Below are 10,593 nucleotides of genomic sequence, written 5' to 3' on the forward strand. Positions count from 1 at the left end.
AATTTTTATATAACGCGATCACGAGGCGGTGGCTTGCACGTGGACGGCTGCTCCCGCAAGCACGACTCGCGGTCACGTCTCGGCGCGTTGCACGACTCGGGTGCCCGGCCCCGGCTGCGGCCTCAGTGCCACCGCGCTGCTCTGCCCACGGGTTTGCACGGGTATCCATCACTCCATTCCCGTTTTTTTTTGCAGACAAAGGCTCCGGGGGCGGCTTTGTCTGGCGCACACGCTAAGTGGCCTATTTTCCTCCCCCGGCAGATCACAGTAAGGCAAGACTCCAGCAGCGGGCGGATGCTGCGAGAGGCAGCGGGCCAAGCTGGCATCTGCTCGCCGGCGCGGGGACGGCGGCAGCGAGGCCGAGCGGAGGAGCGGCCCCACGGCACCATCCCCGCGCGCCCGGGGCGGCCGCGAAAGCACCTCTGCCGTGGAAGCTCCCGAGGCGTTGGGCAATTTCTGCTTCGTGCCCTCCAGCAGAAGCGTCCAGCCCGGGAGCAGCGGGGCGGGAGCACGGTGACAGCTCCGGAAAGGAGCTCCGGTTTCGAAGGCAGAAGGATGTGATGCAAAATCCTGCTGCGAGGAGCAGGGCAGAGCACGAGCAGGGAGACGTGCCAGCAAGCCCTGCGCTGTGCACCGGCCCCGGCAGCATCGGCACGGCCGAGGGGCTCCGATAAAAGCCCCAAAACGGAGCTGCCCCCGGCCCTGCACGCACACAGCACCTCGCAGCACACATCCAGCGACAGCATCGCTGGGAACAAGCACGCAGCAGCGAGTCGCTCGCCCGACACGCAGTTATTTTGCATTAAAAAAGACCCACAAGTGCGTTTGGCCATGTGAACCCCAGATTGTACTCACCCTGCGAGCTCTCGCGGACTAAAGGGTTTGGTTCAGATCTGCGAGACGAGGAAGACGGCAGGTTTTAGTGCATGTCCAGCGGTGCTGTCTCACAGCCCCCGTCGGCCTCCCGAGGCCGCGCTGAGCGGCAGCAGCCCGGCAGCGGGCTGGACCGTCCGTCTCCTCCGGGCCCATCCCAGGGACTCCCAGCTGCTCATCCGGCACCACCCAGCAGAGCCCCGAAAACGCGAAACCCCAACGCGAACGTACAGCGCAACAGCATGTCGCAACACAGCATGCGGTTGTGACACGACTGCTAAAAACCTAAATAAGCCATTCCTGCCGCCCAGCCCGCTGCAAATCCTTCCTAATCTAATCTATTTTCGTGGCATTAAGTTGGCCTCTCCCCTCCTGAGCAACAGTTGGGGAAATCTCCCTTCCTATTTACACAACAGTTGGGAAAATCCGCTTATTTCCCTAATTCGGATTGAATCTCTGGTGCAGAGGTTATCGGTTCTCCCTTCTCCTCGCAGGGGCTGATGAGGGTGTTAAAATCCCCCAGCGCCCGTCCTGCCTCGGGAAGGGCCACGGGAACCCGCACGCACGTGTAGCCTCGCGCCCGGCCGGCGCATCGCAGACGACCTCCTCCAAGTGCTGCCAAGGCTGCCTGGTGCCGGGACGGGAATCGCGGCGGAAAGATGCTGCTAGGCCCCGCTGGGCTGAAAGGAGGCAGAAAACAGCGGCTCTTGCCAGAGGTGCTGCTTAATCCTGGCAACTCCATGGAGGAATAGGCCTCCGCGTGCCCCACGGGTCGCTCTCGCCGCAGCCCGTGCGTTGGCAGAGCTCAGTGCAGGAGCCGTGAGCAAGTCCGGACGGAGGTGGTGCAATCACCCTCGGCGCTCTGCAGCGTGCCGACGAGTCGCGCTGCGGAAGCGGGAAGCGGCCGGACCTGTTTGCAACGCGTTCCCGTTGCAACGTGCCTTCTGCCGCCCGCGGCCAGGCCGGCACCGCACACGCCCGTGGCGTTCACCAAGCACCGCATGCAACATGCCGCTTGCTGCATTTTCATCGCTAGCATGGCCAAAATGCATTTTGCTACTTCCAGCACTTAATGCAGGAATATATTAGGCCCCCCACGCATGTTGCATGCATGCAATATTCACAACACGAGCATCTGTGCACAGCCCCTGCTCTGGGCAATTGGGGTTTTGCTCTGGTCGCCGGGACCGGCTGCTGCGGGAGGGCGGAGGTCGAGGGAGCCCCGCGAGCTGCTGCTCTTCGTCCTGTCCCTTTCCACCAAACCAGCCCGGGGAAAGCCGTCGCTGGGAGCGACCGCGGTGCTGCGACAGCCCGGAGCGCCCCGGGAGGAGCGAGCCCGGTGCCGGTCCCTCCGAAGCTCCCTCCAGCCGCGGCATCTGCCACCGGCAGCCTGGAGCGGCCGCGGCGCGCTCGGAGCACGCAGCAAAGCGCAAAGGTCGCGGCGGCGAGCGGCAGCTTGGCTTTGTCCCTATCGCTGCCGTCACGTGGCCGGGCCTGGCGTGGATGGCTGCCGAGGCGGCCGCCACCGTCCCGCCGTGACTGCCAGCGCGGCAGAAGGGGCCTCACCCTCCGGCAAGGGCTCCGGCTTTCCCAGGGGGAAAAATACCCGGGATGCCGTGCACGCAGCCGGCTCCGGCCCCACAGCCATGGGCTGGCAAAGCCCCGCGGTTCGCCCTGCCAATACCCAAAAATGCACCGTTTGCTGATACGACCTGCTGGGGGCCTTTTACCCACGGTGCTAGTGCAAAAGCGGCTCTCCTGTTTTACAAACCTGCTTTTTTTTGGGGCTCGGTTGCCAGCAAGGGTCACAGTTTAGCATCGCCTCCAGCTGCATCCCCCCGTCCCGCCGCGCGCGGCTGAGCTCGAGGGCAGCGATGCTCCGGAGGCGCCGGTGGCCGCGGTGCCAAGGGGAGGTCACACAGCTGCCTCGAGCCTGGCACAACACGCTGTCAGGGGACCGAATGCTGCTTTTCTGCTTTTATTTTTAAATCCTGGCAAAGACGGGGGTGCCCCAGCAGTCCGCATCCCCGCTCCCCCCGCCGCTCCCGGCCACCCCGCGCGGTGCAAGCCCTGCGCCGGCTGGTTTCGGCGCTGCCCTGCATCCCCCGCAGCCCCGCGTGTTGGAGAAGCACCGAGCAAAGCCAGCACGTCTGAAACAGCAGCAATCGATCGTCCGGGGCTGCCCCATCCCTGGGCAGCGCGGCACGCGGCTGGTGGGCTTTTAAGATGCTTTGCGCTGCGGCGGTGATGCCTCCCACCACGCCAGCACAGCAAGCCCAATGAAGGGAAAAAATCTATGCGTGCATCCAGGATGAGCAATTAGCCGTTACGCCAAGCCCGCAAAATGCAATGGTTTAGGACTCAAAAAGCCCAGGGAGAGCCCAGCAAAACCCGCCGCGCTGCCGTGACGCGCCTCGTTTTATCCAATTTCCGTTCCAGCTATAAGAGCCAGGAGTGACTATCAATTCTCTGTTTGTGTAAAGCTCCATCGCAGGCAGGATAACAGCCCAACAAGGAATTTATAAATACAGTCTTCTGAGGCCGTAATTGTCACTTGAACCATCTGTTAAAACTCAGAGCTAGGCAGGCAGCAGCACGACGCACCAAAACGCGCGGGGAAGCTGGTGACGGCGGAGCGCGTGTGCTGCTGCCGAGCTGCCGCCTTTCACCTCCCATCCGTGAGCAGCGAGCTCGGCCGGGGCGGACCAGGCCGCGCATTGCGAAGAGTTTTGCAAGCGGTTTCTAATGCAATGAGTAATTAAAGCTGCGGCTGTGGCTGTAATGAGGCGAGCGGCCGGCGCACCCGCCGCTGGCCCTTTCCCATCGCCCCCGTCTTCCACCCTGCAAAGTCGCTTCTTTCGCCAGCGATGCTGCAGGGCACAAGCAAGGCCAAAGAGGGGGATTCGATGCAATTTATATAATGGAAAAAATACTCTGTGCCTCTGCGGCGCTGGTGCTGCGAGTACAGGCCGAGGCGATCGGCTGCTGAACGGGGCTGCAGGCCCGACCGTGCTGCGGTGCCGGCTCACAAATACCTACAAGCAGCTCAGCATCTCGGTCCTTTAACAGCAGGCCAGGCAGCAGGGCTTCCTCCGACCCACGACAGCGTCGATCCCCCGCGCTCGTGCCGCGTGGGGGTCTCCAGGCGCCGCTGCAAGACAGAAATGATAAAATACAGAAGCCCTGGTCGCACAGCAGAGCGCAGCAAAATTGCGAGGCTTCCTCGCGGGGGCTGGAGTAAGTAAGAGATAAAACGCGCTTGCTCCGGAGCACAGGCAAACAGCAAATGCTTATCGCCACGTTAGCAGCCTCAAGGCTATTGCACGGCTTCGTAAAAAAATATTATTCCTCCCACTCCACTCGCTGCAAACTTTCTATTTTTGGCACAGCCTGTTTTACTGAGCCGGGCTGCTGCCCTCACCCAGAGCTGCCGTCTGGAAAGCAGAGCCCGGGCACGCGGCATCTCTGCAAAGCGCGTCCCCCTCGGCTTGGCCGCCCCGCAAGCGAACGGGGCCGGCAGAGCCGCGGTGCCGCTGATTCCCTTGCCCCGGGGAAGCAGCCGCGCTCGTTTTCCCTCTCCATTTCTGGTCCTTAAACCGCTTTGGAGCAGCACCGGAGCTGCCAGCACATTGCCCAGGTCCAAGCACAAAATGCACTGGAAAAGAACATTTTTGGTAATTCGGTTCTGCAGAACTGTAGGATCTGTAATTGAGGGTGAAATTACTCTCAGGGTGCATTTCAGCATTGAAAATAGCATGATGAATTAGCTCGGCTTTTTGCCTGGTTTACCCAGATAATCCCTCAGGTGCAGACAGACAGATCTGACTGCATCGTCTGTCCTTGGGCTCAGCAAATACCAAGGCCGAGCTGTGGCGGCCGCGGAAGATATACGCCCAAGCGCTGCCCGCAGCGTGATGGCCGCGTTTCCGAGCCCACTGTGGCAGCAGCCCAGCAGCGGAGCCGAGCAGAGGTCGCTCGCGCTGCCGTTTTGATTTATGAATATGGATTTTGTTGGTTAAGCCATTAGGAGCGGTGATGAAGCAATTCAGCGTACATCCTGAACCGCGGCTCGCCTCATTTGGCACTCGCGCTGCAGAACATCCGCCGAACCTGCCCCCTGCAACGCCGCTCAGGCGGGGAAGATTATATTAAGCCTTCGTCTGTAATGCCGTAATTCCACCTTGCCACCCGGAGCCCGCTGATACGTGACACAACCCGGCTCCGGGCAAGGAAAGCGACTGGTGCAAATGAGATTGCACAGCAATTCCCAATTATCCGCTCGCAGCGGGAGGAGCAGATACGCCGCCGAAGTGGCGCAAAGAAAACTGTGAAATACGCGGAGGCCCTGGCGGGTCCATGCCGTCCCCGCGGCCCCAGCGCCTCCTTCCCCGGGGCGATGCCCTGGGCCGGTTACGAAACGCCGGGGCGCGGGAGAGGAAAGCTGTCGCAAAGCAACGACCGCGACTCGCTGGGCTGCTCCCGGCATCGCCGAAACCGGTTAGTTCCCTCTTGCGGGGCGGCGTTCCCCGTTCCCGGGTCGGCACGTCCCGGCCCCATTGTGCGAGGCCTTGTGCAAACAGGCGGCCAGAGCAGCCCGTGTCCCCGCGGCCTCGCTGCGCGGCCGGGAAAGCAAAGCGGGCGAGGGGACGGGGCGCCCGGCCGGGGCGCAGCCGAATTCCTGGTGTTTCGGCCTTCCCGAACGGTGAATGCAACGCCCTCGGGTCCCTGCCCATCGCTGCCCTGTCTGCGCTCGCTCCGGAGAGGAGGAGGCTCCCCGGCTCCGTGGCGGCCCCAGCACCGCGCTGCGAAGGGCCAGTCTGGCACCTTCTCCCCTCACTAGCAGACAGGATCCACGGGGTGGTCACAGATGAAACAAATACGTTTTCCATGCTGGAGCCTCTGGGAACAGCCCCAGAGAAGGCAGGTTTCTGAAGGCAACAGCAGAGATGCTCGGAGAGGAGCACAAAGAGTGACAGAGATCTCTGCAGAGCCACAGGAAATTAAACTTCTGCATGATTTATTGGAGCGACTCACCGAACTCTTAAATCTAGCAGTTGAAGGACAGGAGGCCAAGCGAGGCTCGGGCGCCTGGGGGAAGAGACCTGCCTGCACCCACCGGGGCGGGCGGCAAGAGCAGCCCCAGCCCGCGACCGACGCAGGTTCCTGGTGGTGTCGCGAAGCGGGAGGTGAAGCAGGGGAGGAGAAGGTGAGAAGAACGGAAAAAGCCCCAGGGAGAAGCCAGCCACAAAGGGAAATGCTGCGAAAAGAGCTGAGGACACAAAGGCTGCAAGGGAGGGGGGTGAATTTAAATTTAGCTTTAAACCAGTTACACCTTCCCTGGCTGCAGGGCGACAAAATGCTCATGCTAACACCCCCATCCTTCGCACCACAGCACGAGCGCAGGGTGCCCTAGAGGGTCCCTGGGGGGACCAGGTCCTGAGAGCCCCAGGAAGACCAAGTCCTGTGGTTGCCCAGGTCCCAGGGGCCCCAGGTCCCATAGATGCCCAGAATGGGGGGGGTGTCCTGATCCTGGGAGACCTGATCCTTGAAGAGCCCCAGGGGGGCCAGGTCCCACGGTTACCCAGGTCCCAAGGACCTTAGTCCTGGGTCCCATAGGTGCCCAGGTCCTGGGGGTGCCAGTCCTAGGGGTTCTGGGTCCCATAGGTGCCCAGGTCCTGGGGGGTGTCAGTCCTGATCCTGGGAGACCCTCAGGAAGGCCAGGTCCTGTGGTTGCCCAGGGATCCCAGATCCTATTGTACGTACCCAGGTCCTGGGGGGTGCCAGTCCCAGGGGTCCTGGGTCCCATAGGTGCCGGGGTCTCATAGGTGCCAGGGTCCCGGGTCCCAGGGGTCCTGGGGCTCCCAGGTTCCATAGATACCCAGGTCCCAGGTCCTATAGATGCGGGGGTCCCAGGGCCCCCGGGTCCCAGGGGTCCTGGGGCTCCCAGGTTCCATAGATACCCAGGTCCCAGGTCCTATAGATGCGGGGGTCCCAGGGCTCCCAGGTCCCAGGGGTCCCATAGGTCCTGGGACTCCCAGGTCCCATAGGTACCCAGGTCCCAGGGCTTCTGGGTCCCATGTCCCAGGAGTCCCAGGCCTCCCAGGTCCCATAGGTACCCAGGTCCTGGGGCTCCCAAGCCCCATAGGTGCCCAGGTCCCATAAGTGAGGGGTTCCAGGGCTCCCAAGTCCCATAGATGCCCAGGTCCCAGGGCGCCCAGGTCCCATAGGTGCCCGGGTCCCAGGGTTCCCATAGGTCCTGGGACTCCCAGGTCCCATAGGTACCCAGGTCCCATAGATGCGGGATCCCAGGGCTCCCAGGTTCCATAGGTGCCCGGGTCCCAGGGGTCCCATAGGTCCTGGGACTCCCAGGTCCCATAGATGTGGGATCCCAGGGCTCCCAGGTCCCATAGGTGCCCGGGTCCCAGGGCGCCCAGGTCCCATAGGTGCCCAGGTCCCATAGATGCGGGATCCCAGGGCTCCCAGGTCCCATAGGTACCCAGGTCCTGGGGCTCCCAAGCCCCATAGGTGCCCAGGTCCCAAAGGTGAGGGGTTCCAGGACTCCCAAGTCCCATAGATGCCAAGGTCCCAGGGTGCCCAGGTCCCATAGGTACCCAGGTCCCATAGATGCGGGATCCCAGGGCTCCCAGGTCCCATAGGTGCCCAGGTCCCAGGGGTCCCATAGGTCCTGGGACTCCCAGGTCCCATAGGTGCCCAGGTCCCATAGATGCGGGATCCCAGGGCTCCCAGGTCCCATAGGTGCCTGGGTCCCAGGGGTCCCATAGGTCCTGGGACTCCCAGGTCCCATAGATGCGCGATCCCAGGGCTCCCAGGTCCCATAGGTGCCCGGGTCCCAGGGCGCCCAGGTCCCATAGGTGCCCAGGTCCCATAGATGCGCGATCCCAGGGCTCCCAGGTCCCATAGGTACCCAGGTCCTGGGGCTCCCAGGTCCCATAGGTACCCAGGTCCTGGGGCTCCCAAGCCCCATAGGTGCCCAGGTCCCAAAGGTGAGGGGTTCCAGGACTCCCAAGTCCCATAGATGCCAAGGTCCCAGGGTGCCCAGGTCCCATAGGTACCCAGGTCCCATAGATGCGGGATCCCAGGGCTCCCAGGTCCCATAGGTGCCCAGGTCCCAGGGTTCCCATAGGTCCTGGGACTCCCAGGTCCCATAGGTGCCCAGGTCCCATAGATGCGGGATCCCAGGGCTCCCAGGTCCCATAGGTGCCTGGGTCCCAGGGGTCCCATAGGTCCTGGGACTCCCAGGTCCCATAGATGCGCGATCCCAGGGCTCCCAGGTCCCATAGGTGCCCGGGTCCCAGGGCGCCCAGGTCCCATAGGTGCCCAGGTCCCATAGATGCGCGATCCCAGGGCTCCCAGGTCCCATAGGTGCCCGGGTCCCGGCTCCCGGGTGCCGCAGCCCCGCGCCGCGCTGCCGGTCTCTGGGCGCCCCCTGGCGGTCGCGGCGCGCCACGGCGCCCCCGGCGGCAGGAGCCCGGGCGACGGGAGCTGGCGGGGCGGAGGGGGGGCCGCTCCCGGGACCGGAGGGTTCGGGGGTCGGGACACGGCAGATGGCCGATAACCGGCTGTGGAGCTGCACCGGCTACGTGGTACCCAGCTGAGCTGCGAGCTGTGGAAGAGGCTCCTCCTGGAGCGTTTCCTTCCTCCCACTGGCAAAAGTGAAAAGCCTCAAAGCTTCCCAAGCGATATTCACTCAAAGCCTCCGCTCCAGCCTGTTCCAGAGGGAGCGGGAGATGAGGACCACGCAGGAGTGGATGACAGCCTTTCACACGGCTCAAGGGTGCCGATGCTCTAGAGCAAGTTTACACAACGCACGGACCAAACTGATTTTTTGCTTGCCAGGCAGGTTGGTCGAGGGGGGGCTCCAGACCTACCAGCCAGCACACGTCTCCAACAGCCCAAAAAACTATACACCAGGCCGCAGGCAGAAGTACTGCACGGAGGAGAAATGCAGAGGGAGGGAGGTGAAGCCCGATGGTGCTCTCACATCCCGTCCCCATGTCCTCCTGCCTGGGGCTCACACGAGGAGCTGATTTCCAAGTGCGTATTTTCAGCAGCAAGAAGGGAAACCCACCTTTCTCTGTGGCTGGAACTGGCAGATCTCCGACTCCTCATTAAAGCAACAAAGCAGTTGCCTTGTGGTTTTTAGAAACAAGCACAAACACAAACGGTGCAGCCAGTGTGTCTCCAGCGGTGACACAGCCCTAAGAGGCGACTGAGACAGGCTGCAACCGCAGTCCCCAAGCCGCCGTGGAACGTGCCTGTTTGCAGCAATTGTCTTCCCACAGCAAGAGGGGCAAATTCCTGCTCCCTCATCCTCAAAGTCAACGACCATGGACACAACTTGTTCCCTGCTCTGCCGATAACAGCTTGTAATCAGCTGTGGCACTCTGAACTTTTGCTTACTCCTGGCAGACAGAAAAAGCAGTTCATCCATCACCAAGCCTGGTACGACATACCCATCTGCTGAGGAACATCGCTGCCAGGTCAAAGATGCCTCCTCAGTTCTCAGCTGAAGTCTCTGGCAAAGGACTTTGCCCTCGGCTACCCCAGACAGGTGCAAGCTGCCGTGTTCCTCTCCCGGAGGCGTTAAGCTGCCCAGGAGCAAACGTTCAAAACACTGAGCACTTGGTTTCACTGGAAGCAGAGGGAGGGTTGGACAGCAAGACAGCATTTGGGAGCTGCACATGGCTGGTATCCAGAAATATTACCACTTAAGAAAGTACATTTGCACTCCTCAAAGGCCAAACATATGGTAGGAATTACTGCACGCTTATTATACATGTTTTACTGACTGTTTTCCTCTGCTAAGCAATTAAGGCTTGAAGGATTGCATGGTCATATATGGAACACTTCACATGAAGGGTTGGAGTCAGAGGGGCCTCGCAGCACCAGAAAATTAACACCTGTGAAATTAGGGGAAGGCACTGGTGGTAAAACCAGGGGAAATTGAGGAGGTCACACGTTCACAGAGGATTGCTCTCAAGGACCGGTAATAGTGTGCTCCGGCCTTGATTAGCTACCGGCATTGAGAAGGCAGAGCCATTTTCAGATCAAGAGTTCACATGTGAACTTCGAGAGTCGATAGCTGGAGTGCTCAGCGTCCAAGGTTTGCTCTCAAAAATAATAATCTGCCAACAAACTATTACTGGCAGAACTGGATCACATAACTGGAAGTGCAACATCCAGTCCAATAAAGCTGTGGAAGGCAGGACTCAGGTTTACCTTGGCCCAGACACCCACACAGAGCTCGGGACTCCTCTGTGTGTCCTGGCACACAACCAGACACAAGACCTGCTGCACAAGGACAAATGACTCCTCGGTGGCAGCTGAGCCCAAGCCACAACGGTAAATCCAGCTTCTCCAGTTTCAACCTACTCACTCATCTGGAAAAGCACTGAGAGAAGCTCAAGTCTGAGTGAGGTCGAGGCAGGAGGGAACCAAATGTGGAAAAAGGGATATTAAATATGGATGATTCTCAGCCTGTTTCCATAATGAAGGGGGGCTTGCACCATCCTGCTGCCTGCCTCCCCCTCCTCATCCCCATCCCTCCCACTAGGTTTGGGCCAGCTGATCTCTTCCAGCCCAAGTGGAAGGAGAGAGAGAAGTTTCAGAATTAGCACATCCTTCATTTCAGAAACAGAAATTTAGCTGGGAGGGCAGGAAGATTTAAGCAGGGCTCAGGTCACGAGTTCTGCCAGGCCA

The sequence above is a fragment of the Dromaius novaehollandiae genome, chromosome 13 (genome assembly GCF_036370855.1).
Source record: "Dromaius novaehollandiae isolate bDroNov1 chromosome 13, bDroNov1.hap1, whole genome shotgun sequence".
Classification (NCBI taxonomy): Eukaryota; Metazoa; Chordata; class Aves; order Casuariiformes; family Dromaiidae; genus Dromaius; species Dromaius novaehollandiae.